General features: G+C 37.6%; 1 long non-coding RNA gene across 1 annotated transcript; it reads right to left on the bottom strand.

Moving 5' to 3' along the window:
• Positions 1–1,067: 1,067 nt before the first annotated feature.
• LOC112772555 (uncharacterized) lies at positions 1,068–4,666 on the bottom strand. Its single transcript, XR_003187542.3, has 5 exons — positions 4,345–4,666; positions 3,838–3,882; positions 3,569–3,718; positions 1,609–3,378; positions 1,068–1,508 (listed from the first exon to the last, which is right to left on the bottom strand). It is a non-coding gene; the product is annotated as an uncharacterized lncRNA (long non-coding RNA).
• Between the last annotated feature and the right edge of the window lie 1,733 nt (positions 4,667–6,399).

Below are 6,399 nucleotides of genomic sequence, written 5' to 3'. Positions count from 1 at the left end.
GTGATGACTCTGGCGACCTCACACCCCCCCAGGTGCCAACGAACCGTCCACGCACTCCTCAAAAGCCCCACCGTCGAACGGGGTGCATCAATGTTCCCAGGAGCGCAGCTGCAGCTGAGGTGGAGCAGACATTTCAGTCCGAGCACCCTTACTTCATTATGCACATCACAGAAAGGTTGTTGCGCGTCCACTTCCTGGTAATGACTTTCCCTCTCCACTATATATACACCTTTTACGTTGGCAGTATTTGGGGTCCACATTATCTGTTTTGTTCCCCTGTTGTTCCCTCTATTGAAAGTAATGTGGCGGCCTAGGTGGTCCACAGTAAGTGTTGTTGTTTTCATGGTCCTTATTTTGTTGGCCTCTGTGCCGTCGTAAGTGGTCCACGTCTTCTGTGTTGTGCTGTTGCTTAATTGTTAATGGTTGGCTATCTGGTGGAGCCGTGGTTGACTTGAAATTAATTACACAAATTTGTTGGTAATGCCCTCGTATGCTGTTTTTCAATATCCAATGTTTTGTGAAACAAGCACCCAATTGCATGTTAACTGTTCATAATGCCATCATCAATAGTTGCCTTTTCATTTTCTTGGCTTCATGCATGTTGCATTCATGTTACACATGCCTTTAACTTTAAGTACATCTCCTTCTCGTTTTTTGGTTTGCCCGGCCAAATGTGCCACACTTTGGAGACGACGTCAGCGATGATGTCATGGTCACTCTGAGAGCGGGGGAGATTTCCGTCCGGGCGGACTACGCCAGATACAGGGGCAATAGAAGCCGCAATTGTGGCACCATCGGCGGAGGGTGGGCTGATTTCTTGCGCAAGTGCAACGTAACTGTGGAGAATCTGGCCGTCTTTGAGATCTCCAGGACCAACCCGGACGTGGAGCTGTTGGTCCAATTTGTTGATTTTGAATGAATCCAACTGGGTTGATGAACTAGCTGACCATGTTATTTTGGATTGCCTTTTCTGATTTGGCAACAACTATTTTTGTGCTCTGATTGTTGATGTGTTGCAACTGCTAGACTTAAATCTTTTTGTACATGATACAATCTTATGACCGGTGTAACTAAGAACTTTTCAAAATATCAGTGTTCCTTAGATTACTTTACAATTCCAATTCACACAGCACCATGGATGCTCTCTACACTAATTTGCAATTTCAATTCATACAGCACCATGGATGCTCTAGAATAATTTCCAATTTAAATATAGAGCGTTACAAAATAAAGTCATATAGCGGCTGGATATGGTCAAATTGGAAGTATAACAGTCCAAAACAGTTTTCTATAGCTACCCATTGTTTGTCCAAACATAGAACATCACGCATGATCTTCTAAGAAACTAAAACACCTGCTGCATCACCAAACCTTTGCCTAATTTGAAGACCCACGTTCCCACTGGATTGAGCTGTGAGCGCACTAAAAATAATGAATGGTTACCAAATTGTGCCATGTGAATCATAACCCTCGTCCAAGGCAACGTCCGATGCATCGTCCCATGCCAACTACAACGATACATTCAGTTAGCCATGAACTACGAATCGATGAACAGTCAATACATTAATTGAAAAGGACGACTAAACAAATTTGTTGCCAAAGTCTTACCTCATCCTCCTCAGACGAGTCCTCCCTTGTGCCAGTTTCACCTTCGCCCTCACCACCAAAGTATGATGCACCCTCTTGTGTGTTCATTCTGCTGTTGGGATTTAAGTGGCAGGAAACTCGATTATGCCCTGTCTGGCGACAAAGACCGCACCTCTTCACCCCCTTCACCGTTTCCTTTCTTTGCCTCTTTCGACACCGCACCAACTCGTGCAGTGAAAAGGACCATACTAGACCATTTATCTAGTTTTAACAACACTTTTAATAGCCCAACACTTGAGCCCAGCATTGGTTTCAGAAAAAATGTGCATCTCAAGGAAAAAAATTAGTCCAGAGGCCCATCACGATTGACCCAAGTTCAACCAACTGTGTTCTAACCTAACCCGCCCGACCCGTAACACCATCGGCCTCTCCTTCGTCATCCTCTCGCCCACCATCCCCGCGCCGCTTCGATCCTTTCTTGTTGGACGTCTCCGGCAAAGCCATGCATCTATCCGAAACATCACTCATTGTTATTCGACGGTGATCGAATCCAGCTCCGGCGAGGACACTATGCAGATCTTCATCCTCCGAACCAACGAGTCGCGACAGAGGCCGCACTTCAGAGAGCAGGCAGCTCTGCAGTGTGACTCCGCGGGAGAAAGCTTCCTGCAACTCCATTACTCCATTGACGGGTCAGTGACGGATACGTATCCATCGCAGCTTATCTTGTATGCGTCAAACGACGTCCACGGTGCTTTTCCTTCCCTCCCAGCCCTCCTCTATCATGTCTGATTTAGCGTTAAACAGAATCACTAACAACCATTAATTTAGTTCTTAAAACATGATAAACTAATTCTACATAAACCCAAATAATTTTTTATTGTAACAAAAATAACCAGCTACAAAGTGAGATTTGCAAACTAACCCCTCTGACACACCTAAACCACTAACCAATTATAGGAGGAGAGAGAAAGAGTAATCTCTACCATTGGATTGAAAAAGCAGAGAGATCCGACGGCCAACCTCAAATGGCGCACCGATCAGCCAAACATAAACATCATGTGCACTGGTGTGCCAAAGAATTTCGGCACACCGAATCCGTGCCCGAAAATGAAATAGAAGACATTTTACTAAACAGGAACAGGAGAGCTTCTCCCGCGCCATAAAAACCCATTATCATCCCTACTCACAAACGAGTTTTCCTGAACCAGTAAAGTGACTTTTCCTGAACCAGTAAAGTGACCTATCCATGTTACGGAAGCAATAACTGAGAATGTCTATGAGAATAAAATTTGGTTGAAGACCTAAAATGCCCACTAAAATTTCGTTGCAACTACTTTGGGTTTCATTCAAAAAGGAAGTTATGCAATGTATTGCAATTTTTATTGTCCCACGGGCCATCTTTGTGAATTAGAGTTTTAGAAGATATTTTGAACCAAAGAAAAAAATTTTAAAAAAATGATGAAAAAAGAAAAGAAAAGAGAGAGAAAGTTTGCACTTAATATATGAAATACAGACACCAAGGTTTTGAGAATCGGATCGGTCATCGAACCGCTCTAGTCACTGGTTCATTAGTTTACTGGTCCAACCGTAATTCAACCGAAAAAATCGTTTTAGAATAAAATAAATAAATTATAAACTTGGCTACTCTTGCTGCTTCTTCAATCTCAACTTGGTCAGCTTCTGAATGTTGTCACAAACAATGCCGGTTCTTGGCTCAATAGTCCTTTTGCTGCCTCAACCATTTTAGCTTCAAACTCTTAACATCATTCCCATCTAGCAAAACTTGTCCTACACACAATTTCTTCAATTAATTAGTGCCACATAACATACCATACCATATCATATGGCCTTTAACTAATATGCATAACTTCAGTTCCAGATTTTTTAACAAGCAAGTAAAACTACATACTAAACTAAGAATGCATCTTTACCTAGCCATCACTCAAATTAAGTGAGAAATTTTAACTTTTAAGTTTACCTGATGAACGGTCATAGAATCTCTCTATGAGGGACACAACGGTGCTCTTTTCGGGGCCGCTGCTGAACAATCCACAGTGCAGATGAGTAACCTTGCAGTGCTCTATTCTCCCCCAACATATGCCAACACCACTATGATTTGAACAACAATCTGCAAAAAAAAAATAAATAAAAATAAAAAAGGCAGCCTCAATAACAATCACAACACCACCCCAGATGAAAAAAAGTTAAAAGAAGCTCCCAAGATTAATACTTTGGTGTATTATTGACCTGTTCAACAATGTTGCCTGCTTGAGGAGCTTCTTGGCTCTAAACCTGCAACCAGCAGAAATTACAAAATAGCAATGACAAAGTTAAAAACATAACTGAAATTACAAAGAGCTTCTTGGCAGGCAAATTATTACTCAAAGATGCATTGTTATCAGCAACTGCTTCTTGATTAATACTTCCATCCATAATTGAAATCAATACATCATAATCAAAGTTAAAAACATCAAACAGAACCAAAAATAAAAAAGATTACCAAATACCAGAAGCAGAACAAAGATTACCAAATACCAAAAGCAGAACAAAAAATAAAAAAGAATCAACAACAAAAATTAAATACCAACAGCAGCAATGCAGCATAACAAATCACTGATCACAAATTTTAAATTCAAAACGCTGATCACAAATTAATTAATTTCAGATTCAGAAATCACAAATCACTCATCAGAGACATTCAAAATCAAATTCATAACACTGAAACAGCTCAAAATAAAAATGAAATTGACTAACCTTCCACTGACAGCAAGACGACGACGGCGACACAACGGCGCAGCAGCTGGAAGCCTCGAACACCGAAGTCACCGACGAAGACAGGACAACGTGCCGAGTTAGAAAGTCTAGAAGAGAAGGTCTGGCCGTATAGATTTGGGACAAGGGAAGGAGGAGGCCGCGGAGACGCCGACAACCACGGACGGCGGCGGCGGTTCCGTTGACAAAGCTGGGTTTTAGGTTTGGCCGTTTGGGGAACCCTAGGGCTTGAGTGTGTGTTTCGAAGGAGAAGGAGGGGTGTTTGGCGTGAGGGGGTGTATGCGGGTGAGGGACTCGCGTGGAGGGGTGGGGTTTTTTTCATTCTTTTTTTAAAAACAATGAAACGATGTCGTTTCTTAAGAACCGGTCGGTTTCCGGTCCGATCCAACTGGCCGGTTTAGCAGTTTTTCAACGGTTTTGATGATGGCGGTTTTAGGAAGAGGATCCTACCGTTTTTCACGACGGTTTTCAATTGAACCGGTTTGACTGGTCGGTCCGGTCCAGTTTTCAGAACATTGCTCACTAATCTATCTATCTATCTATCTACTTAATATACTAAAATTGGGTTTTCCTCTAGCTAATTGAAGTGAAAGGTCGATTCTTCATGAATTCATTTTCTCTTCTAAGTTTATTTTAAAAAAATATCTTTATTATAATTATACTATAATTATCATTTAAGTAATAATGCATAATTATACTAATTTAAAAAAATATCTTTATTATAGTTATATAAAATTAATATTTAATGCATTATTAAACTACTTATCTATTATCAATCGAAAATAATAATAATAATAATAATAATAATAATAATAATAATAATAATAATAATAATATGATATGATAATTATATGATAATGGCACTAGTTATTAATAACCAATTTATATTTCTCTAAATAAATTTATTTTAGAAAAATATCTTTATTATAATTATATTACAATATTACAATTAGTATTTGATGAATAATGCATAATTATATTGATTTTAGAAAATATCTTTGTTATAATTATATAAAATCAATATTTAATGCATTATTAAACTAATTATCACTCGAAAATATTTTTAATCATTTTAATTATATTGATACAATTCTAATTCTTATTCATTATCCAATGATTTTATTAATGGCAAGTTGTTACCTTAATGGTGATCCATTTATGATAATGATAATGATAATGATAATGATAATGATAATGATAATGATATGGTATGATAATGATACGAAGTTGGCCCGGTTACTCTATTTATGAAAAAAAACAATGATTCTAATAATGATATGATATGATAAAATTATATAATTTTAACAAAATAAATATATGATAACTAACGTAAATAAAAAAAATTACCTTAATAATAACTAATTTACATATTTATTTTTTTTAAATAAAGCATATATATAGAGTTTTTTTTGTGGTACATGAGTTTAGATCTGAGAGTCAACTCAATTTTTTTAAATTTATTATTCTTCTTTTACTACTTCATAGAATGTATTCTTCGTTTTTCATCGAAGTCGATCCTTTTAAGGTACAATTTATAATTTTGTATAGTATTTCTTTTATATACTCATTTTATTATGTTATTCTTTTGATAATTTAATGATTGTTCTTACTCCAACTTATTCTTTTTGTCTAATATTCCAGTGCAATTGTCTTTTGCCGCAATCGTTTACAATGCATCACATCCATGAAATACCTCATCGAGTTGTATTCACTGATTCGGATTCTAACTACATGGATGTAAGCGTCCAAAGAAGAGGCAAGAAACTCTATTTTAACGAAGGATGATTGGATCTACTCACATATTATGACCAACCTAATAGAATATGGGTAAAATTAGTTTTCTTGAGAGGAGATCGATTTTTTATTGAGGAATTGTTTCCACGGAACTTTGTACGCCAAGTTCAAGTTCTATCCCCTCCATGCTTTCTACATTTGTCCGGAGATCTTCGAAGTGGATATGCAATTTCAACGATTGATAATATATTTAAATTTTCTTATTTTAAGTTTTTCGTTATTAAAATAATTTTATAACATATT

Source organism: Arachis hypogaea, chromosome 18 (assembly GCF_003086295.3).
Source record: "Arachis hypogaea cultivar Tifrunner chromosome 18, arahy.Tifrunner.gnm2.J5K5, whole genome shotgun sequence".
Lineage (NCBI taxonomy): Eukaryota > Viridiplantae > Streptophyta > Magnoliopsida > Fabales > Fabaceae > Arachis > Arachis hypogaea.
The sequence above is the reverse complement of the archived record's forward strand: the minus strand, read 5'-3'. Positions and strand labels throughout refer to the sequence as shown.